The sequence below is a fragment of the Onthophagus taurus genome, chromosome 3 (assembly GCF_036711975.1).
Source record: "Onthophagus taurus isolate NC chromosome 3, IU_Otau_3.0, whole genome shotgun sequence".
NCBI lineage: Eukaryota > Metazoa > Arthropoda > Insecta > Coleoptera > Scarabaeidae > Onthophagus > Onthophagus taurus.
Window position 1 is genome coordinate 2,208,361 of NC_091968.1, and position 26,044 is coordinate 2,234,404.

General features: G+C 34.2%; 1 protein-coding gene and 1 long non-coding RNA gene across 2 annotated transcripts in view; both read right to left on the bottom strand.

Moving 5' to 3' along the window:
- LOC111420077 (slit guidance ligand) overlaps positions 1–26,044 on the bottom strand; it is a 170,278-nt gene that overhangs the window by 30,867 nt on the left and 113,367 nt on the right. The window lies entirely within an intron of this gene.
- LOC139429380 (uncharacterized) lies at positions 20,416–20,923 on the bottom strand. Its single transcript, XR_011640023.1, has 2 exons — positions 20,801–20,923; positions 20,416–20,742 (listed from the first exon to the last, which is right to left on the bottom strand). It is a non-coding gene; the product is annotated as an uncharacterized lncRNA (long non-coding RNA).

A 26,044-nucleotide genomic window follows, 5' to 3' on the forward strand; every position in this document is an offset into this window, starting at 1 on the left:
TACAAATGGGGCTGGCGTGAGCAGATTCGTGAAAAATAAGCCGCAAACGTGGAGAAAGTATGTACTCTGTGGAAAGAAGGAAAAGAGAATTTGCATAAACAGCGCGAAACAGGCTGTGTTTCGGAACCGCCGTTTGTCACGGAATCCGGGGGCCCGAAAAATCCAGTACTTAATCCCCTTTGGTTTCAGCTCATTTGACTAAAAGCTTTCAAACGAACAGAAACGTTTTGTTTCATTTTTAAACTAAAATCTTTTAAGTAGTACACCGAAAGATAACTTTTTATAAAAATCTTTGAAATTGATATTGTTAGCTAAACTATCGTAAAAATTTCGAGTTAAATAAAGATATACAGCAAGATGGCGCTGAATAACAAATAAAAGTAGAACTAATACTAGACCTAGAACTAGAAAGTTTCGGGTTTAACCGTGCGTCTCTTAAGACGGCTAAACCCGAATGTTTCTCGTTCTAGTGTTAGTTCTACTTTTAGTAATAAACTAGGGGACTTTAAAGATGTCCAAAAGTGTCCAGAACCTTTCTAATGGTCTCTATAATTATCAAATAGTGTTTAAATGCTTTCTAGACAGTGAGAAAGAGTTCCAGAAGATTTTTAAAGATGTCCAGAAGTGTCCAGAAACTTTTTAATGATTTTTCGCTTGTCTTTCAAGACAGCTAAACCCGAATGTTTCTAGTTCTAAGCCTAGTGTGTCAGTTCAATAAAGATATATTATATAACAATTTGGCGCTGAGTAACAAATAAAACTAGAACTAACACTAGACCTAGAACTAGAAAGTTTCGGGTCATCGGACTATAAATTTGACAATGTCTTCTTTAATAACGCTTTTCAGGAAATTTCATTAATATCACCTTATAGTTTCTATATCATATCATAAACCAGAATCTTTAAGCCTCAGTTTAACGTACAGATCATATCATGGTTATTAAAATTACAGTCGATAGATTTTTTTATAGATATGACAGTTTCTACTTTAATAATGTTTTCCAGGAAATTTCAATAATACCATCTTATAATTTTTATGTCATTTCATATACTAGGATCATTAAGCTACAATTTAAGACACATATCATATTTTGATCGTTAAAAATAAAAATTAAATTTAAAATTTTCATAATAAATTCGATAAAAACACTTTTTTTCTGGAAATTTCAACGATACAATCTCATAATTTTTATATCATATCATAAGCTAGAATCTTTAATCTTCAATTTAACATACATATCATATACTGATTCTTAAAAATACAGAGGATATGATTTTTTGAAAATCATATATTGATTTATAAATTTGACAACGTCTTCTTTAATAATGTTTTTCAGGAAATTTCATTAATATCACCTTATAGTTATTATATCATATCATAAACAAAAATCTTTAAGCTTCAATCTAACATACATATCATATCATGATTTTTAAAATTACAGTCGATAAGACTTTTTGAAAATATCGTTCGATTATTTTTTCCAAGAAATTTAAATAATATTATCTTATAATTTTTATATCGTATCATAAACTAGAATCATTAAGCTTCAATTTAACATACATATCATATCTTGATCGTTAAAAAAACATCCGATATGATTTTTTGAAAATTTCGTATTATTTTTCTTTATTAAATTCGACAATTTCTTCTTTAGCAATCTTTTTCCCGAAATTTCAATGATATAATCTTATAACTTTTATATCGTATCATAAACTAGAATTATTAAGCTTCAATTTAACACACATATCATATCTTGATCGTTAAAAATACATCCGATATGATTTTTTGAATATTTCGTATTATTTTTCATTGATAAATTCGACAATTTCCTCTTTAAGAATTTTTTTCTGGAAGTTTCAATGACATAATCTTATAATTTTCATATCATAGCATAAACTACAATCTTTAAGCTTCAATTTAACATACATATGATATCCTGATTCTTAAAAATACAGTCGATATGATTTTTTGAAAATCGTGTTATTTTTTATTTATAAATTTGACAACGTCTTCTTTAATAATGTTTTACAGGAAATTTCATTAATATCACCTTATAGTTTTTATATCATATCATAAACTAGAATCATTAAGCTTCAATTTAACATACATATCATATCTTGATCGTTAAAAAAACATCCGATATGATTTTTTGAAAATTTCGTATTATTTTTCTTTATTAAATTCGACAATTTCTTCTTTAGCAATCTTTTTCCCGAAATTTCAATGATATAATCTTATAACTTTTATATCGTATCATAAACTAGAATTATTAAGCTTCAATTTAACACACATATCATATCTTGATCGTTAAAAATACATCCGATATGATTTTTTGAATATTTCGTATTATTTTTCATTGATAAATTCGACAATTTCCTCTTTAAGAATTTTTTTCTGGAAATTTCAATGACATAATCTTATAATTTTCATATCATAGCATAAACTACAATCTTTAAGCTTCAATTTAACATACATATGATATCCTGATTCTTAAAAATACAGTCGATATGATTTTTTGAAAATCGTGTTATTTTTTATTTATAAATTTGACAACGTCTTCTTTAATAATGTTTTACAGGAAATTTCATTAATATCACCTTATAGTTTTTATATCATATCATAAACTAGAATCATTAAGCTTCAATTTAACACACATATCATATTTTGATCGTTAAAAATACATCCGATATGATTTTTTGAAAATTTCGTATTATTTTTCTTTGTAAAATTCGACAATTTCCTCTTTAGCAATCTTTTTCCCGAAATTTCAATGATATAATCTTATAACTCTTATATCATATCATAAACTAGAATTATTAAGCTTCAATTTAACACACATATCATACCTTGATCGTTAAAAATACATCCGATATGATTTTTTGAATATTTCGTATTATTTTTCATTGATAAATTCGACAATTTCCTCTTTAAGAAATTTTTTCTGGAAATTTCAATGATATAATCTTATAATTTTCATATCATATCATAAACTACAATCTTTAAGCTTCAATTTAGCATACATATGATATCCTGATTCTTAAAAATACAGTCGATATGATTTTTTGAAAATCGTGTTATTTTTGATTTATAAATTTGACAACGTCTTCTTTAATAATGTTTTTCAGGAAGTTTCATTAATATCACCTTATAGTTTTTATATCATATCATAAACTAGAATCATTAAGCTTCAATTTAACACACATATCATATCTTGATCGTTAAAAATACATCCGATATGATTTTTTGAATATTTCGTATTATTTTTCATTGTTAAATTCGACAATTTCCTCTTTAAACATTTTTTTCTAGAAATTTCAATGATATAATCTTATAATTTTCATATCATATCATAAACTACAATCTTTAAGGTTCAATTTAGCATACATATCATATCCTAATACTTAAAAATACAGTTGATAAGTTTTTTTTTAAATATCGTATTATTTATTTTTTTTATAAACATGACAATTTCCACTTTAATAACTTTTTCCAGGAAATTTCAATAATACTATCTTCTCGGGCTAAACCCGAATGATTCTAGTTTTAGGTCTAATGTTAGTTCTAGTGAGTGCAAGTGTAATTCTAGAACTAACACAAGACCTAGAACTAGAATCATTCGGGGTTAGCCGCACGTCTCTCAAGACGGCTAAACCCGAATGATTCTAGTTCTAGGTCTTGTGTTAGTTCTAGTGATAGTGCTAGTCCAATACTAAAACAGTGTCTACTGACAGTGCTAGTTTTTTACTAGCAGTATCACTAGAACTAACATTAAACCTAGAACTAGAATAATTAGGGTTTAGCCGCACGTCTCTCAAGACGCCTAAACCCGAATGATTCTAGTTCCAGGTCTTCTGTTAGTTCTAGAATTACACTTGCACTGTCATTAGAACTAACATTAGACTTAGAAATAGAAACATTTGGGTTAAGCAGTATGTCTCTCAAGACGGCTAAACCCGAATGATTCTAGTTTCAGGTCTTCTGTTAGTTCTAGAATTACACTTGCACTGTCACTAGAACTAACATTAGACTTATAAATAGAAACATTTGGGTTAAGCAGTATGTCTCTTAAGATGGCTAAACCCGAATGATTCTAGTTCTTGGTTGAAACTTTCTAGTTTTAGTTCAATAACAACACACAATCTAGCACTATCTAGTGCTTACTAGCGTTACTTAACACTGTCACTAGAACTAACACTCTATCTAGAACTAAAATCATTCGGCTTTAGTAGTTCGCAAAACTAAACGGTGGCCTTTGTGCGTATTGTATGGAATTCTGAACACTTTCGTTCTTTTGTACTTTTGAATGCATATGTCATTAATGTTGTGAAAAGTCGAAACCGGTTTCAAGAAAAAAATTTGTAATGCAAATACACCACAGCCTTATCGAGCCATGGTTTCAACAGCGGTTACAGTATTGATTAATGTCAAAATTTGTATCTAGTAGTATTTTTTATAAAATTTTTTTCCCGTTGTAAATTTTACGATAATTTAGCTTAAATCATCTTATTTATGTCACTCCAGATGTAAAGGTTCCAAAAAGATCAGACGATTTAAAAAAATGTCAGAAAGTCAAACAAAGATTGATTTAAGATTACAACACATTCAAACCACAAATTTTTTTTTTATAAATAACATCAAATCTAACAAAAACATTTATTTTAAACATAAAAGACTCTTTTCGTTTGAAAAACCTCAAACGACCTCTTGAAGAAGGTACTTAGATAGATGAAATGGCGATCGGTTTCAACAGTGTCCAAAGATAAGTCCCTCTTCGGAAGGACAAAGGATTTTCCGATGGAGACAAGACAAGAGGGACATGTATAAGCGTAATGGAGCCGAAGACGTGTTTTATGCGTCTGCGGACTCACCCACGACCGAGCATTATCGAAAAGAGGCACACATAAATTGACCATCGACGTCCGCGTGTTGTAAATCGAACCCGGCCCGGCCATAAAATATCCCCTATATTATATAAACGGGACGCGTGTTTATACAACTCTACAACAACCAACAACCCAAGAAGTAAAAAAAATTAAAAACCTAAAAGAAGTTATAAATTTGGTTTTGAAGATGTAATAAAAAAATAAATACGGTTAACCGAGGGCTAATGAATGTTAAAAGCAACGTTCTTCCAAAGGCCTAATTGTTTCTAAGTACCTTTTAAAGAGAGGGAAACGATTAATTACTACCCTCTTGCCCTCTTATTAATTTTACCGAGGTAATTTGATGAAATCGACCTAGGACGGAGGACGTTTTAATTTTAACATTGCTTATTAACGACTTTTTTTGTACTTGAAAAAGTGGACAAAGAGAAATCGATGAAATCTTTTCTTGAAAACCACTGGAAATCATCGAGATTAATCTTCACGCTTCGATGAAAATTCGTTCAGGATTTCACGCCGTCTTAGCTTAGGAATCCTCGAAGGGATGGAGTTCTTCTGACGACGACGCCTTCTTGTAATACATAGGGCACGTCAGTTTCTCTTTGGTCACATTTTCATCAAGTTCAATATCAATTTTTGTACATCAAAATCATGTTATTACATTCCATTATTACACATTATTACTTTATAATATCATTACGTGTCGATTGTATTCCATCTTGTTTTAAAGAGAATTGTAATGTTCTTATCACCAAAACCGTCGACACTCAATTTGAACTTTCTCCAATTGATAAACATCATGATTGCATTTATAGTCGCAGAATTTGCACTCTTATCAAGATGATAGAAAGCGACCTTACAATGTACACTCCGTGGATTTGAAGAAAGCTTCTAATTCCACTTCTTTTTATTAGGTAGAATATTATCTACAGGGTGCGGCAAAACTCCTTCCCTAGTTTAGTTTATGTGTAGAAAAGCGAGTATTAATTCTAGGAGGGGGGTAACGGTTGGGAAGGACGCTGGAGGGGGGGAACTACTGTCGGAATCCCGCCAAATCTGACGCCATATTGTTGCGAGTAAGCTAGGTATTGCTGCTATTGGTGGTAAATTAAGTTGTCATCGACCCGCACTTTTTTGAAGAGGGAGGAGTAACACTGACCGTTAACTCGGATGGATACACTCAAATGCTTCAAACTGTTATGGCACCACGACTCAATGCGTTGCAGATGCAACAGGATGTGTGGTTTCAGCAAAAGCACACAAGCAGGTGATATCTTCAAGAACTGAGGCAGCTGTTCCCAGAATGCTTGATGTCTTTGCGCGGACATACTTGTAAAACATAATAACGTAACTTCCCATTCTGTAGATTCCATTAATATTAATAGATAGTTTCGTTAATTTGTACCATCTGTTTTTTATTCAACATTCAAATTAGGTATTAACTTGATTTTTTTCATTGTTTTAAGACATCTAAAGAGCTAAGTGACACGCAGAACTTAAAAAGAAATAGTTGTGAAGGAGAAGAATTGGAGGATATTGTAGATACCCTAGAGAAGAGTCAAATACAACCGGTGTGGTTGCCCCGTTGTGTAAGATTGAATGCCTTAGGAGAGCATGGATAACTAATAAATAGTAAGCAAGACCCTACATAATATCTTGCAGTAGCTTTCTATACCTTTGAAAACTCCTCCAACTGGAACGTTGGTTGCTAAATCCAAAAAAGGGTTGATAGATACTGGTGTCCTCAACCTGTATCTATCTCATCTTCTGAAGGCAGAGCAGAGTTTTCTGCAACTAGTATCTAGACTTCCATCAGCACTATCTACTCCAAACAATATGTAAGGTTAAGTATCCAACAGTCTTATTCGACCAGTATCTAATTTTCTGCACTCTTCAGCAATCAGTATCTAGTATTCTGCAAACAATCAGTAGCCTTGAATAAAGTAGTCCATAGTTATCTTCTGGAAGCAGTCTGTAGTCTATTCGAAGCAACATATAATATTCTTTAACCAATATCTGATCTTCTAAAACGTTCCTACTAGTAGATGGTTGGGATGATCAAATGGAAGTTATAGATTATCGAAAGATCATCGAGGGCTTCAATGAGAGATGCAATATCACCATATTCTAGTTATAATAAGTGTAAATACAGTTGTAGGTTTACGTCTTGAAGAAAATAATGTCTTGAAAGTCTTCCACATACCCTGCTTAGAGACATGATTAGGCTTAAAAATGGTCTTTACAGCAAATACAAATAGTCTAAAACTGAACTAGCACTTAATGAATATAAATCTTTTAGAAAACATGTTGTACGCGCACTAGAGACAGAGCAGAAGACGTACTCGTCTTCTGCGTCTGGAAATCACTAAGGCATCTGAATGTTACTAAATCAAAAGAGTAATAAAGAGTAATAAGAGAATAATGTTGAAGGCATTAATGATAATTTTTTACAAGCTGCTGAAAACTCAATGATCGCTGAGCTAGACTTAGTTCAGGGTTATGTTACTATGAAAAAGTCTACTTTTAATGAATTGTTTGCTTTTGTGCCTGTTTCGGAGCATATTGTTGCGGGCCATTTGTTAAATATCAAAACTGGCAGAGTGGGATATGATAGACTCTCGGTTGTGATGATACATTACTGTTGTCCTTTCATCATTCCTTACGTCACACATATTCTTTGGAAGAAATCTTTGGTAACACCTTTGCCAAAGATTAAAAATCCTATGACATTTTCCGACCTGCGACCAATTACTATTTTACCTGTTTTGTCTAAAGTATTAGAAAAAATTGTGAATGATCAAATTCGGGAATTTGTCGAGAAACAATTTGAAAGTGGTTTCCATGTTTTAGCTGATGTGCTGTGCTCGAAAATCTTAAGTATTTAATAATATTATAAATATAAATTGAGGTTAAGCGTATTTTTGTTAACGTGGCCATAAGTAGAGCGAATTTTGTGAAATTTGTCAGTTATGGCCATGATGTGGCCATAAGTGAATTAGCGTAAACTCAGTTATGGCCATTCTGTTAAATTTGATGCTTTAATGGATTTTGAAAACTCCATTTTCTAACAATAAACCCGGCAAAAAGTGGTTTACTTCTTTCCTAAAGAGACACCCAGAAGCATGTTGAATATGTAAATGAGGCAAGGGGCTCTGTTACTGAGGACAAAATACGGAACTGGTTTAAGGAAGTTAAAATTTTACTCACAGAAGAAGAAATTGTAGCACTAATGGATCCAGAGCGCGTCTTTAATATGGATGAGACTTGCCTCAGTTTGGCTCCAAAAGGAGGACTCATTATCAGGCCAAGAGGACAAAACGTTTACAATGAATCTATAAATTCGGATAAAGTGAATGTGACAACTTTATTTTGAGTCAATGCAGGCGGGCAGTTTGCTTCACCTCGACCCTGCCATTCAGGTACCTGCACTCCCTCAAGCAATCATTACCAAAGATACTAAATAATCCAGTTTCGGAAATAGAGGTGATGCAAGAATTCGAAGCTTCTAATGAAATAGTCAGTGAGGTGCAAACACTCCAAATTTCAAACTCCCAAGAAAGCTTGCCTCGTCAATTAGAAGGCTTATCCTCCGAAAAAAAGAATGAAGCTGTTGCTCAACAATTACAAGATTTGTACTTCAACGGTAAAGCTGAAAGTATTGATCCATCAACATCATCAACGTCGAATATACTTGCCATACCTAAACGGTCTCTTGCCTCAGTGATACGTGATAAAGAAAAAAGAATATACTCCAAGCGTTGTTACGTCTGACAAATGGGTGGAATATTTTGAACTCAAAGAGAAAGAGAAGGACATTCAAGAAGAGCTGAAAATGGAGAGAAAGAAGAAAAGGGTAATGCAGAAAAATAAAGTAGAGGAAGGGCAGAAGGCAAAGAAGACGAAGAAGACAAACGAAAACTGTTTAGAAGAAGAAGAGGAGGAAGAAGAAAGCAGGAGCAGCTTAGATGATGTAGACGATATTGAGACAGAAAATCAAGAAACAATAGATATGTATGGAGTTACAGCCTTGCAGGAGTGTGTTGCAAAACAGCGATATGTTTGAAGTACAATGTCTAAAAAGCTTAGATCAGACTAATTGTAAGACACATTTCAAAGTGTTAGACAATGGCAAATGTGCCATTACAAACGAAGAAATTGGAACGCTTCCAGAACCCGAACTGACAAATGTTGATTGAAAGATGACGATTGTTTTCTGCAGTGTTTTGAAAAACAATAAATGTATTCATCTCCTAAGTTGTATCTATGTGCCTAATAAAATCTAAAAATTGTACTTTATTACGGTTGATTTTTACGCAAACAAATTATGGTGACCATAAGTGGAAATTTTATGGCCATAAATGGAGAAATTGATTTACTTTTAAAAATTTTTTTGTGTTTTAAAATACTTGATACGCAAATAAAATGGAAGGTGATACCGAAATGGAACTATGATACCGAATTTTAAAAGTTGAAGAGTATTAAATGTGGGCATAACTGGTTTCTCTACCCTACCTCGTTTAGTTTTGTTTTGTATTTATTAATTTTTTTTGTTTTTTTTTTATTATATTTTGTTTATTTTTATGGCAGGGTTGAGTGGAAGAGAAGACGATTGTCTTAACTTCGCCCTTGCCAACCAGTTAAATTTATATTGTTATTTTGTGAAATTCCATTCCAATAAAGTCTGTTATTATTATTATACAGTGCGTTTCAAAAGTAACGGATAAATTCGATAAAATTATTATAAACAATTTATGAAAAGATCGCTGAAACGGGTCTAAAGATATAAATTTTTTGTAATTTTTTGGTGTATATTTTAAATTTTTTCCGCCATTTTTAAATGAGTTATGACATCATCGAAGTTTTTTTTAAATGGAACACCCCATTTTTTATATCGGAATTTGAAAGAGAATTTTTTTCTGAATTATGTGCAATAAATATTAATATCGGTTACATAAGACAATTTTCGAGAAAAATTAATTTTAAGTTTTATTATTTCTCATTCATTTGATATAGAAAATAGCAGTAGCAGTGCGTAACCATGGCAACCAATTGTTTTGATTTGACATTTTCAAATGTCAAAATCCAATTTATCCGTTACTTTTGAAACGCACTGTATAATAAGATGGGATGGTAAAATATCTCCAACAAGGAAGTGTGAAGGTGTGACTTAATTGCAACCGAAATTCTTGCAGGATGGGACGAAGTAGGTGGTATGAATGCAAATTTGTTAATTTAATAATAAATCTATGAATGATTTGAGTTTAACTCTATATAAAATAGAAATCTCTACGAACTATAATGTAAAAATTGTTTTTTTTTATTCTGTTACATTATACTCCGCTTTTATGAACTGCATGAATCGAATACGAAGCTCTATACATTGTAGTTCTATACGGTTGTCTGTATGTAGGTACATGCTCGGTGTTACGCGAGGTTTTTAATTGGATTTACACCACCGACGTCATCTGTACAGCGCTTCACTCCAAATTGGTTTTATAATTCGCTCGAGAAGAGAATACACCAAAAGGGATGGGTGATTCGGTTATTTTCTTTTTTTGATTATGTTTTAAGTCAATGCAACAATCAAAAACAATTTTTTTTTATCTTGAAAATGAATTTTATATGCACATTTCTTTAAGAGCTATAATAATTGAATTTCGTTTTGTGATCGTTGATTTCTATTTCTATGCCTAGTTGAATTTTACGTGTTGTATTTGAAATAAGGCAAGCAACAATGCACAGATCTTCATCTTATGAAGTTTCGTAATGCGCGGTGCCAACTGTTAGACATGAGAAAGGCTCGTTATGGGAGCGGCGCAGACGTCTGCTAGACAACAATGCTAATGTTAATGCACCGCCAGATTTGCTTCCTGCATACGTGGGCAGAAACGCCAGAATCTCTCCGAATATACACATACTAAAACCCACCAACTTTTGCACACCGGATAATAAAGAAATGTATCAATTAACGCAAAAAAGAAGGGAATTCTCAAACGGTAAACATTTACTCGAATTTTCACTTCAAAAGAGAACCCTTGTCGTCGTCTTAATAAAAAAGGCAATGTACACACGAAAATACCGAGGGAATAAAGGAGAATTATGGGGTGGAGTAAAAAAAAACTGAACGCTATTTTCATTAAAATTTCAAGAGAACTAACGATCCGGCTCGTTTCGTCAACTGGGACGATGCATATTTCATTAAGGCGAGCGACTTCGAGGACGGCACGTTGACTAACTGAAAAAGTGTTTATTGAAGCAGGATGAATGTTCTTAAGCTTTGGAGTGCCGCTGCAATCTACTACGGCGAGTTCATCAAACTCAAATGGGCTTACACGAACATGCTTCTGCTTCTAAGATATCATACTTAAATATATTTACATTGCCAATTTTTTTTAATTTAATTACTAAAGTGGTTTCTTATCTCCCAATTAAAAACAAAAACTGAACCTAAAACATTTCTATTCTCTTCGATTCGCGAACATTACACATTCTAGTTTAATTAGTAGGAGAAGTTTCGATCTATCTTAGGGGGTAGGACTCGAGTTGTGGTGGTTCTCGTGGCATGATTAAACGTCTGCTGCAATATGCGCCACTTTCATTTCAAGGGTGACCACACAACCCCATCCGTTGGCCCCTAATTTATACCAGGGCAAAACACGGTTCAGGTTTGGCGGAGCGAACGTAACCTAGAATGATAATGCTCTTAGCGTTCCGGTGGCGGACCACTCAAAAGTTCCTCCGTGGTAATTTACCCGGGCTATGTATAAAAACTTAAATTGCCGCTACCCCCAAACGACACTCTTCACCGCTTTAACCATGCCCCCGTAGTTTTGCAGGAAACTTTTAATCTACATGAAAATTAGGTACAGTTAATCTATTTTAAGGAATTAAAAAAGTTTATTTTATGCGTGTTTTCGTACTCCATATGCAATATATTTAAATTATACAGGATGTCTCAGCGAGACCGGTCATTAGACGTTTCTGGGGTTCTAGCCAAAATAAAAATTTGAGAATTCAGATGTATGTGTTCTAACACTTCCGGTTATCGCTTCATACTTAATTTTTTTAAATGGAACATACTGTATATTTTTAGAAGTTTGGGTTTGCCTGTTTTCAAGGCTTATGAATAACTTCGCTTTTTGCAATTTGATTCGGCCGTTCTCGAGTTATTCGAATTTTAATATTAAATGAATAACTTTTCGAAATTTTGAAGTAATATAACTTCATTTTTTTAAATGGCACCCCCCCTATTTTATTATTTAGTTGTCTTCGGCGTCTCATTTTACATCTTTTAAACTCTATATGTCCTATACCTAACATTAATAGTTTGTGTAATGTATAAGTGAATTTACATACAGGTGATCACTGATTGTCTGGAATCCTGTTGCCCACTTTACAGAGAGTGTATGTTGGCGCCCGTCTCATAATGTTTGTCCTAGCAAAAGGAATGACGAATACGCAGCTATATCTTGAGTTACTCCTTGGAACAACAAACCCTAGTCGCTCAAGAATGAAAGGGCAATCGATGTTATATTCGATAAGCCTTTGTAGAAACCTTTCATAAAACGCGTTTCTTCTGTCCATCAAGGAAATCATATTGTATCGTGTAAGCAAATCATTTTGTGGTATACCTCGCTCAGGGTAAATTCCATCAGATTTGTAAGAAAGAAATTTTAAGAATCTACGATGGACTCGATCAAGGCTTAAGAACTCACATGCATATAAGGGACTCCAAATCAGGCAAGCGTATTCTAACTTACTCAGAACGTAAGCACAATACAAGGTCTTTAATAAGCTGACACTTGTGAAATATTTAGACATACGCATCACAAAACCTAGGGACCTAAAGGCTTCCGAACACACATTATTGATATGTTTTTTAAAATGAAGACTTGCATCAAACAGGACCCCCAAATCCCTGTACTCCTCAACACGACTTAAAGTGCTGCCAGCAATATTGTAAGGATATATGCATGGTGACGAGCATCGGCTATAAGTAAGTACACAACATTTATCTATATTAAGGTTAAGTTTGTAGGTCTTACACCATTGCACTATTGTGTTTAAGTTGTGCTGCAGTTTATCTGCATCTGCCATCGATGAGACTTCGGCATAGATCTTGATATCATCAGCATATCCCAACATCCGACAATCAATTTTTAGAAGTAAGTCATTTATGAAAAGAACAAATAATAGAGGGCCCAAATTTGATCCCTGTGGAACCCCTGAGGTAAGAGTGAACTCATTAAAAAAATATCCATTGTAAGCAACATAACATTTTCTATGTTGCAAATAAGAGGCCAGAAGTTGAATTGCTGAAGGAACAAATCCGAACGAGCTCAATTTATACAAGAGAATTCTATGGTCAATCAGATCAAAGGCTTTGGATAGTTCAGTGTATACAACATCCACCTGCCCACGTCTATCCAAGGTGCTACTGATAAACTCGGAAATCGTAGCCAAGTTGGTAACTGTAGAGTGACTGGAAACAAAACCATGCTGGGAAGCTGACACAAAGGGGCACGTGCTGGTGTACATAAAAGAATATAATAACTTTTCAAATAGTTTAGCAAAATTGGAAATTATCGAAATTGGTCTATAGTTTGAGAGGGACGTACGATCATCCTTTTTATAAGCAGGCACAATTCTTGATCGTTTCCATCTTTCAGGAAATTCATAAGACGTAATGGACAAGTTAATAATAAATTTAAGAGGGCAAGCAAATATATTACGGCAATCTCTGACCATAAAACTTGGCAACAAATCATCTCCAGCAGTATGTTTATTAGAAAACATTGCCATTAATTTAATTAGCTCCTCTTCTGTAGTGGGATGAAAAGAGTATGGCAACGGATTGAAATTAGATTCAGTGAAAGTTCGGTCAGTAGATACAGTGTGAACAGCAGAAAACATGTCAGCAAAAGCATTTACAATATCTTGAGGATCAGCAAGAACATTGCTCGCACTATCAATCAGATTACAGGGTATTCTTGTGGTACGTTTCTTAGCTTGGAGAAAATTCCATATACTGGACGAATCAGTCTTGATGGTATTTTGTATGTTGTTAAGATACTTAATGTAACTGTCGTTTATTTCATTTTTTAACAACCTCCTTAGTCGCTTAAATTCATTATAAAATACAATTTTTTTGTTTTGATCCATTATACAATGATGTAGTATTTGTGCTATGTGGTTTACAAAACTGAATCTTTAGAAACTTATTTTGTGTTACTTGTAGCTTGTCAAGGTCTTTTTTACGAGCGTGACTCCAAAAAGCGCAAAGATAATTTAAGTAAGGGTGAGCATAGGCATAATAAATGGAAAATCTCGTTTCATTGTTGAAATATTGACCATTACGTTTTAGATGATAGCTTATACCGTTTAACTTCTTTTGTATTAATTTTATATGGTATTCAAACGTTAATCTGTTATCTAAGACAATGCCTATAGGTACTATTTGTAACTACATTCAACCTAATATCAGAGATTATAAGTTCATGACTTTTCGTAGTGGCCTTTTTGTTGTTAAAGATCATATACATATGTACATACATATTTATCGCTGTTTAATTTAATATTATTTTCATCTACCCAAGAGGAAACATTGTCCAGATACACTAAGCATCAGAAAAGACAGAGTCCATAGATCCGCTGTAGAACAAAACAGCATGATCCGCATACAAGGCAAGATCACAATGCATACAACAATTGGTTATATCATTTATATATATTAAAAAAGCAGGGTATCTAGGACAAATTCACATCAAACGCCTTACACAAGTCTAGGAAACCAGCCAAAACGGTTTTGCTCTCATTGAGATTTCTATAACCAAATTACAACAATGATATAATAGCAGTCTCTGTGCTTTTACCGCCCATAAAACCATGCTACTCACATGTTTGGAAACCAATCGTATTCAAATGGGACAGTAGTCTACTTTTTAAAATTGATTCAAATATTTTGGCAAAGACCGACAGCGTAGATATTGGTTTATAGTTCTCCGGAAAAGTTTTTGAGCCTTTCCTTATGCACTGGAGTTATTCTTCCTATCTTTAGGATATCGAGAAATTGACCAAGTTTTATTTCTTTATTGATAATACTTGATAGAACAGGTGACAAAACTCCTTTTAGTACTTTCACTGCTTTCGGTTTTATACCCTCATCGTATGGTGCTGCATTGTTTTTTATATTATCAATTATATGATCAATTTCATCTGCAGTTGTAGGCTTAATGTACATTGAGGAATCTATCCCATAATCCAAGCTGACATTGGCGGCCGGCTTTCCCGCAAGCAACCTATCTACACTAAAGGTGAAGTGATCATTTAGAACATTAGAAATTTTCCTAGGATCCACTACGTCTCCTTTACTGCTTACAATCTTAGGAATTCGTTTATTTTCTATATCAATCGACAGGGCATTCTTAATCATACACCACTGCTTTCTCGAGCATCCTTCAGTATTCTAAAATTTTTTATCCATATGTTCCTTCTTGTTCCTTCTAATAAGATTTTTGACTTCTTTCCGTAATTTGACAAAATGACACCAAACAAAGTATCAATTTCAATGTTTTCGGTTTGTCTAGAGTTTACACAATTAAAAAATTGATAAAAAATAAATTAAGAATTTCTTGATTTGTGTAAATATTATTTTCGTTATTGTTATCGATTTGAACTTTTTTTAGTACTAATATTAAGGGACCTAACAGATAATTATTAGCTCACATGCATCAAATGACGTAAGCAAGTGAGTCTTTGACAAGAACTCATTGAGACGGCTTGTTTTCCATGGCACACTAGGCTAAATATCCGTATGATATGTGTGCATTTTTCAAAGAACCCTAATTATCTCAAACTATTAATGTTAGGTATGGGACTTATGGGATATAAATTTTATCAGTAAACTTTCACGAATTCAACGAGTAGCTGGATTGGCAATCTCTGGTGCGATAGGCACAACGCCAACTCTAGCAATGGAGGTTCTGCTTGGCCTATCTCCTCTGCATTTGCATATAGAGAAAGTGGCTAGAACAACCATTTACAGATTTAAGTAATATGCGCAAAACTGTTCCGACATGTCCTACCAATGGGCTGCGGAAGACATTATAAGCACTGATGCTATCAATGCCGTCAGATTTGGCGGTATCACTATCAGTGATTAATGCTCGATACCAGATTGTACTGCCTGAGCGGCAGTCCTGGATCGAAAATGAAAATTCTCTGGTTCGGGCAGACATTTGCTTGTACACAGATGGATCAAAAACGCCTGAAGGGGTAGTAGCAGGAGTATACTGCCAGACACCTCGAATTAAGCAAGCTTACAGCCTGGGTACGTACTGTACTGTATTCCAGGCGGAAGTATTTGCTATTGATATGGGTGCTAAAATCCTTCTTGAAAGAGGGGTGAAGAACATGACAGTACGAATTTTCTCAGACAGTCAAGCCGCTCTCCAGGCGCTGCAAGCCGTGAAAACGGTGTCGGCTCTGGTCAATGATTGTAAGAGAACATTAAACACACTGAGTTGTGATAACAGAGTCTCTCTGATCTGGGTCCCGGGTCACTCTGGGGTTGCTGGCAATAAAGCGGCAGATAAGCTAGCACGAGATGGCAGCGCTGAAGGGTTTGTGGGGCCGGAACCAGCAGTTGGTGTATTGCCAAATATAGGATTGGACTGTGCGCTGAAGAGAGACTTCGCCTACTGTGGACCAGTTCTCCTGGAATGAGACATGCTAAGGTGTTTATTAACATCGCCACTGTCAAACCCGGGAATATTTTAGGACTTGCCGGTAGTAGCATAAAAGTTCTAATGGGTGCTTTTACTGGGCACTGCCGATTAAAAGCACACCTCAACTTGTTGGGTTTAGCCGACGATGTTGAATGCCGACTATGTGCGGAGGAAGCAGAGACGGTTGAGCATGTTTTATGCCACTGTCCTGCCGCTAACCGTATCAGATTCTCGATTTTTGGGTCGCAGTTTATCTCCTCAAGGGATCTGAATGACCTTTCGCCGAGCAAGGTATTAATGTTCGGTGAAATTTGATAACGATATCTATCGGGGTACAATAGATCCTTAGGGTCGCGGTGCAAGGTTGGTTAGTCCGCCTACCCGATATGTAGTCGATGCAATGTAATGTAATGTAATGGGATATAAAAGATGTAGAATGAAACACCGAAGACGATTAAGTAATAAAATATGGAGGCTACCATTTAAAAAAATGAAGTTATGGTACTTCCAAATTTCTAAAAGTTAACGTGCCGTAGTAAAGTGACCAAACGTTCTAGGCAGCCGTTCTTGGCACCAAAACAGACTCCATCATGTTGCTTAAGCATGTTCTGGGCCGAAGCTTTACAACAGAGACTATTAAAGATTAAGCGTAATTGAAGTAGCACCTCGGCCGAAAGCGATGTTGGTTTGTATTTGCGCTGGTCGTCAAGGAATTAGCCAACGTCGCTTGCGGGCGAGACAGTGCAATAGAGACCACTCAAGATAAGGTGAAATTGAAGTAGCGCCTCGGCCGCAAGTGATCTCGGCTTGTATTTGTTTTGATTCACAAGTTCGAAATAAAGTAAGGAGGCGAAAGAGTCATACAAATGTTGCACTCACGATGAACGTAAGGTTCTACTTTTCTTGAGACCAATTTTAAGTTATTCGTCTCTTCATTTTTGAAGTAGTGATAATAATTACCTCAAGTTGATAGTGGATTATAACGTTTTTCAACTCATAACTGCAGAGGTTAAATTCGCAGGAAATCATTACAAGAAATCAACCAATCATTTATAAAATCCAAGACATTCAAATCAAGAACGATATAGACAATTTAATTTAGTTTCATAAGAAATTGAAAATGCGGAATTAGAAAGTCTATTTATGTAGTTATAAAACGAAACAATGTGGTTTCGACTTATTTCACCTATGCACTATTCTCTACCGTACGTAATCAAGTACATATTCTACCTCCTTTATGTGTGGGATGTGCGCGAATTGGGACGTGACGATACGCGTTTTGACGTTATCGTTGGTAGTAATGGGTTGGTGCGATGATTTATTCTTTGGTTTAGCTGCTTGAACAATTGGATAAGAAAGCGGTTTTCCTGGTTAGTGGACAAACGTTCCCGGTTTAACCGAAACGAAGACGATGACGTCCTCGCCGACGCGCTGCGTATCAATTGTACGCGAATATTAATCATTTAACGACAGATGTGATATATTAACTTATCAACAGAGTTGTGATTGATGGCGTTCCAACGTTGGAACTATTGTAGCGCACGATCGGTAATAAATTATCCGGGACGATGATCGTTGGCCCATGGGTTGTTTAATTTATGACGATGCTTATCGGTGAGGTTAAATAAGCTTTAGAACTAATTTTCATTGGCAAATAAACTTAAACATAATTAGATTTTATGCTACTAAGAGAAATCCGTTTATATTAAAGGCAAATTTAAGAAAAGAATTTCTCAGTTAAAGTAGTCTTAATACCCTCATAATCTTTTTAACGTCTTAAAAGATCATTAACTCAAGTTAATGAACCAATTTAACTCATCTCAACAAAATATTTGTACTTACTTTAATCTTTCATTCAATCAACTCTGATTGATATTAAAACCATACGAATAAAGCAATTTAACGCAAATAATTAAAAAAAAGTACTTTGTCAAAAAAAAAGACGGTTTATGATCTCTTCGCGTATATTGAAAGAAACAATAAGAAAATTTTCGACCCGAACCTTAATAACATCTTTTACTGACCGTTCATTAACTCCAAGTCCTGGGGCAGTAAAACGCGCGTCTTGTAAACGTGCCCCGGAGTCGACCAATAAAGAGCCGCGTCGAATTAAGTGGCCCCTAAAACAACCGTAAAGGCACGATCTTTTTTCCAAAAACTAATTTCGCGGCGACTTAAACGACGGTACGCGCGAAAATGGTCCGGTTTTATGTGTTTCGTCGTCGACGTCCTCGTCTCCACCGGAAGTTACGGCTGAAAACAATGTTTCCTTAAAAAAAAAACGATGGTTTTATTTGTAACCATCCCTTAATGTCGTAAAGAATCTTAAAGAAAATTTGTGGAGGGGAGAGGTGGACAAGTGCGTCTTTTAAAAGAAGTTTTTTATTGAGAAAATGTCCATTAGAAAAGCTAGTGTGCATTTTGGTGCTCCAAGAACCAGCATAAAAAGGTGAATAGCACATCCTGTAAACAAAGGCAGATTTAAACCAGTATTTAATGAAACTAAAGAATTAGAGATGCTATATCATTTGAAAAATTTGGAAAAACGATTTTATGACAGAGGTACGAAGAATAGTATTTGTATTTGCTGAAGCTAACAATCTAGATCATGGTTTCAACAAGCAACGAAAAATGACTGGAAAGAACTGGTTGACCAATTTTTTGAAACGGCAGGGTAATTTGTGTATTCGATCGCCTGAGTCAAGCAGTATTGCTAGAGTGACTGGTTTTGCTAAGCGCAATGTTTTTTTATTTTTTAAAAATTTAAAAGGCGTTCTTGAACAGTACAATTTTATGCCATCCTGGATATTCAATCGTCGCTGAAAAGAAAACAAGTGGGAAGAATAACTATAACTATATTCAGTGTTATATATTCTAATGACTTATGACTAGAATGTCTAACTGATATTAATAAGCTTAGTGATTCTTTAGTCGTTTTTGTACATTCAATAAAGTGTTGCTCAAACTACGAATAAATTGGTGTCTATCCAACCTGAAGGGTTTGGGTACCCTACTGTACCAGGAAATACCTACCAGGATGCATCTTTACTCTGGGAAATACCATAAATAGAGATATAACAGAACCTGAAGCACTAACACAGGCCAAAAGAGTGGTATTTTTGCACCCGTCATTTCCTATGTACTTTCTTAGCTGATATCTTCTTTATAATTAGAGATAGCGAAAAACTAAATGCACCACTTGAAAGCTTGAATCTTTCTCTATCTAAAACCGAATTGAATCTTTCATTCGATAAGTTGATATTAAGATCAATAAAAAATGAAGAACACCGCTCTGTACTTAGAATAGCTCAAAATTACCAAATTTCAAGGCCTTGTGCTATTGTTATAAAACTGAATTTTAAAAAACTGTTATCATAGTCAGAAAGAGCGCTCCTTCAACTATCTTAAGCCCGGTTTGCGTCGGTCAATATCTATCGGCGTCATGCTTAAATCGCCCTTAATATCCATCCCTACACGCAGAAACGCTTAAATACTCTTCTTCTAAACAACTTTCTTATTTGATAAAAAAACTCTAGTAGTATATCTATCTTATCGAAAATTTTCTGCTCTTTCTAGTGGTGTATAACACGCAGAGATCACGCGCTTGCACAAGTATATTTTTGGCCAAAACTGCTAAATTCATACGTTTTATTAAACCTTGTTCGGGTCGATTACTTTCTTATATGACTAGGAGAAAACTCTAGAACCATATCTATCTTATCGATAACTTTCTGCTCTTTCAAATGATGTCTTGTAATAACAATTATACACTTTAATTTAACAACAATTATTAATAAAAATAAAAAAAAATTTACAAAAATTTTAATAAAAATAGTTTACATAATCTTTGAAAAATTTTTTAAGTTATACAGGTGGTCGGAAATGTGCGTCAAATTTCCGTATCTCGAAAAGTTAATTTTTTAAAATGGCAACCCCACTCTTTTCTCTTACCAGCGTATTATATGCTGAAAAATCAGGAGACTTTGTGATTACATCCCATACTAGTAGAATTACTAGTAGACTTAAAATTTTTTCCGCCATTTTTAAATGCGTTATGACGTTCTTGATATTTTTTTCAAATGGCAATCCCCCATTTTTATTACAGAATATGAAAGAGGATTTTTTTCTGAATCTAGTACAGTAGTCAATATTAATATTCGTTACATAAGAAAATATTTGAAACAAATTACTTTAAAGTTTTACTACCTCAAATTTGTTGACATGATCAAAATAGCAGTAGCCATGAGTAGCTATAGTAACCAATTACTTTAAACAATTTCCTAAGTGTCAAAAACAGATTTAGTAAGTAGTTGATCTCTTTAATACCACATATCCTGATCGCCAACTCAGGTGGTGATCCTAACTGTGACTACATTTAAAAAGTCTGGACATCTCTCGAAGCATTTCTCGAAGTCTAGCCGACCAAATGTTTTAACGGAGATTCAATAAAACGAGATTTTGGCTGGACAAGAAAACCCTCATGTTACTGTATCGACGGTTCACAAAATTTTAAAACCCGTAAAATATCATTCCTACAAAGTAAACCTCATTCATGAGCAATGAATCGTAGTTTTTGCGACAACAAATTTGCAACAATGACGTAGAATTTGTCAAAAACATATTTTTTTCCGACGAGGGAACATTTACATTGAGTGGACAAGTCAATAAACAAAATTGTCGATATTGGGTCACCCAAATCCAAATTAACCAAGAAAGTCGCACACCCAATATCCGCAAAAGATTCGAGGAAACTGGAAAAAGTGTTTAAGTTCTTTAAAAACTTTTCGTCTGTCGATAAATAAAGCAAAAATGCTTAAATCACCCTTAATATCCATCCCTACACGCAAAGACGCTTAAATATTCTTCTTCTAAACTAGTTTCTTATTTGATAGGGAGAAAACTCTAGAGGTATATCTATCTTATCGAAAATTTCCTGCTCTGTTTGGTGTATAACACGCGGCGGTCACGCCAAAGTGTCAAAAACTGATTCAGTAGCTTCTTGAAGTGTGGTGGCGTGCCATCTTGTTGGAATAACTGCAGTTGGAATTGAGTTGGGTCAACATTAGCGGAATAGAAGGAATGGCATAGTGATCTGATGCTGGATGGTAATGTCATACGGTTTTCTAACACAGTTAAAAATTTTGGATTCAACATGTTTGCAGAAAAGTCTATGCTTGCTTCCACTCTTTAAAAAGACTTCGCTGCTCTCTTCCTCCTGTGGTGCGTCGTAATCTTTGTTACTCACTTATATTTCCTCACTTCGAATATATGGACGCGGTTTATCCCGATCTCTCGGTGACTCTTCTGAGTAAATTGCAAAATAATTGTATCCGGTTCATATTTGACCTAAATAGATTTGAGCATGTAACGCCGTATCGCAATTACATTCAGATGTTAACCTGTGAGAGACGTTTATTAACCATTTTATTTAAAATCCTTCATAACTGCACCCCAAAGTACTTATCAGATAGGTTCCAGCAATTATCAACTCATGAGCTTGCTACTCGTTCACGTTCTGATACTATTCTTACATTTCCCGTTCATAGAACTGAAATTTGTCATAAATCATTTACAGTACAGTCGATTGCGCTGTGGAATGGACTGCCTTCTGAAATTCGTAATATTTCTGGAATTACTAATTTTAGACATGTTTTAAAGAGCCACTTGTTTGCCCTTCAACTGGCTATTTCCTGATTCTTTGTCTTTCTCTTTTTTCCTCTCTTCAACTGCTCTCACTTGTTGGCAACTGATATCCGGCAGATTCTTTTGGTTTCTTTTAGCCGCTCTCTATATCTGTTTTCCTGTCTTTTCTTTATTTTTCTCTTTGTTTTTCTTTTTCTTGCTTAATCTTATTTGGTGATGTTAATAATATCTAATTATCACTACTTGCCATATTCAGTAAATATTATTTTTATTTTTATAATGAAAAAATTATGTTTTTGACAAACTCTACGTCATCGTTGCAAAATTGTTGTCGCAAAAACTACGATTCATTGCTCATGAATGAGGTTTACTTTATAGGAATGATATTTTACGGGTTTTAAAATTTTGTGAACCATCGAAACAGTAATATGAGGGTTTTCTTGCCCAGCCAAAACCTCGTTTTGTTGAATCTTCGTTAAAACATTTGGTCGGCCAGACTTCGAGAAATGTTTCCAGAGATGTCCATACTTTTTAAATTTAGTCACAGTTAGGCTCACCATTCTTTGGTTAATGCGTTGGCGATCAAGATATGTGGTATTAAAGGGGTCGACTACTTACTAAATCAATTTTTGACACTTAGGAAATTGTTTAAAATAATTTGTTACTATAGCTACTTAGCCATTAGTAGCTGCTATTTTGATCATGTCAACAAACTTGAGGTAGTAAAACTTTAAAATAATTTTTCTGGAACATTTTCTTATGTATCAAATATTAATATTGACTACTGTACTAGATTCAGAAAAAAAATCTCTAAAAACGGGGGATTGCCATTTAAAAAAAATATCAATGACGTCATAACTCATTTAAAAATGACGTAAAAAATTTAAACTCTATTAGTATATCTACTAGTAATTCTACTAGTATAGGATGTAATCACATACTTAAAAAGAAATACATACTTGAAAAAAGTGGGGTTTCCATTTAAAAAAATTTACTTTTCGAGATACGGAAATTTGACGCATATTTCTGACCATCCTGTATAACTTAAATAAAATTTTCAAAAGTTAAGCTATTTTAATTAAAATCTTTGTAATTTTTATTAATAATTGTTGTTAAATTAAACTGTATAATTGTTATTAAAAGATACCATTAGAAAGAGCAGAAAATTTTCGATAAGATAGATATGGTCCTAGAGTTGTCTCCTGGTCATATAAAAAAGTTGTTGAGAGGAAGAGTATTTAAGCGTTTCTGCGTGTAGGGATAGATATTAAGGGTGATTTAAGCATGACGCCGACAGATATTGACCGACGAAAACCCGGCTTAAGATAGTTGAAGGAGCGCTCTTTCTGACTGTGATAAGAGTTTTTTAAAATTCAGTTTTATAACAATTGCACAAGGCCTTGAAATTTGGTAATTTTTAGCTATTTTAAGTACAGAGCGGTGTTCTTCATTTTTTATTGATTTTAATATCAACTTATCGAATAAAAGATTCAATTCGGTTTTAGATAGAGAAAGATTCAAGCTTTCAAGTGGTGCATTTAGTTTTTCGCTATCTCTAATAATAAGGAAGATATCAGCTAAGAAAGTAGATAGGAAATGACGGGTGCAAAAATACTACTCTTTTGGCCTGTGTTAGTGCTTCAGGTTCTGTTATATCTCTATTTAGGGTATTTCCCAGAGGATGCATCCTGGTAGGTATTGCCTGGTACAGTAGGGTATCCAAACCCTTCAGGTTGGATGGACACCGATTTATTCGTAGTTTCTGAAACACTTTATTTTTTTTTATTTATTTATTTTTTTTTAATATCAACAATAACCAGCTCAACATTACAATGTTCTTTCATGGTTTTTATAATATAATAAGGTGGTTTCACAATGATACGTGGGAAACAAATGTCTTCCTGAAACTATTCACTGTTTATTAGCCAGGTTGTCTTGGGGAAGTTTTCTTTTTAGTCGAGTATGGATTCCTAGCTCTCCCAGGTGATGACTGCGTGCACTTGGACACTTTTGCAAATTTTCCAGATATTTCCTCGTTGTTTTGTTAATATGTTCATTGATCGTTTCTATATGCAATTCTTCATGTATTTGCGAATTCCGCACAAACCACGGCGCATCTACAGCTATTCTTAATATTTTGTTTTGCAGAATTTGGATTTTGTTGATGTTTGCTTTAGCTGATGAACTCCAAACTGGGCATGCATATGTTACTATAGGTCTTATTAATGATCTATAAAGTAGCACTGCACATTCAATTTTTAATTTTGATCTTCTATTAATGATAGGGTATAGTTCGTGTAATTTGACGTATGCTTCGTTTAGTTTTTTGTTAATATGGTACTTCCATGTTAGCCTTTGGTTCAAGTAAACACCCAGATATTTAACTGCGCTATCTTTCGGATTCCAATTTAAATGATGATCATCTATTGTTATCAACGTGGGATTTTTGACTTGTCTAAGAGTGAATATCTTGGCCTCACACTTACTGGGATTTAAGTGGAAACACCATGTTGACAGCCACTTATTAATTTCATTAATTGAAATTTGCAGATCTTTGATAGATTGTTCCTGGTTTTCATTTTGCGTTATGATAACCATGTCGTCTGCAAATAATGCTTTTTGCTCATTTTCGTGAATTGGAATATCATGTAAGCAGATCTTAAATAGAAGAGGTGAGAGAACGCTGCCCTGTGGAACTCCTGACTTGATGGGTTTTGATTCCGATGTATAAGCATTCACTCTAACGCAAAATTTTCTATCTTCAAGAAATGAGTAAATTAATGCTTTAAGGTATTCCGGAATTTTAGTTTTCAGGACCTTATAGATTAAGCCATATAGCCATACTGAATCAAAGGCTTTAGATATGTCTAAGAACGCAGCTGTTGTGTACTGTTTATTTTCGTACCCTCTTTCTATTATCTCGACTACTCTTGTTAGCTGATGTACTGTTGAGTGACCAGGTGTAAAACCATATTGGATGTTAGGTATGATTGTGATTTTGGGTCGTAGGCGTTCAAAAATCAGTTTTTCGAAAAGTTTACCCAAGGTTGGAAGCAAGCTAATTGGTCTATAGTTTTCAAGATTTCGTTTATTTTTCCCGTGTTTCTTAAACATTAATATTTCAGCCTCTTTCCATGTTTTAGGAAAATATCCCATATTCATACATATATTGAAGATGGAACTTAATATATTTAAAGTCTTATTCGGTAGATTTTTTATCACAGCATTGGGAATGAGGTCGTGGCCAGGAGCTTTTTTAATTGGTAACTTTTTGATAAGCGTCAAACACTTTATTGAATGTACAAAAACGACTAAAGAATCACTAAGCCTATTAATATTAGTTAGACATTCTAGTCATAAGTCATTAGAATATACCGGATGATTCAGACTACCCGTACCAGGGATTTTTCTCAAAAACGCGATTATCTAAGAAGTTGCAATAAAAAATATGATAATAAAATCGTATATGAAGAATCCAATGCACCGATAGACTTAGGCACCGACTTAGATGGAGTAAAGGCTAAAAAATTAACTTTATCTATGAACTATTGGTATTATCCATCTGTGCAGAAGAGTGAGAAAATAACTCCTTTTTCGCAACTTTATTAATACCACTTAAATAAAACCATCCCCAAAATCATTAAGAGACTTCTATTAGTCGAAATCGCTTCTATAAACTTTTTACGCGACGAAAACTCCATCCTTTTTTATTTTCGTTCCTTTTTTTGTGCTGCGAGAACGAGTGGAAGTCCGAGACGAGTAAAACTAGATCAGGGTAGACTTCCGTTTGA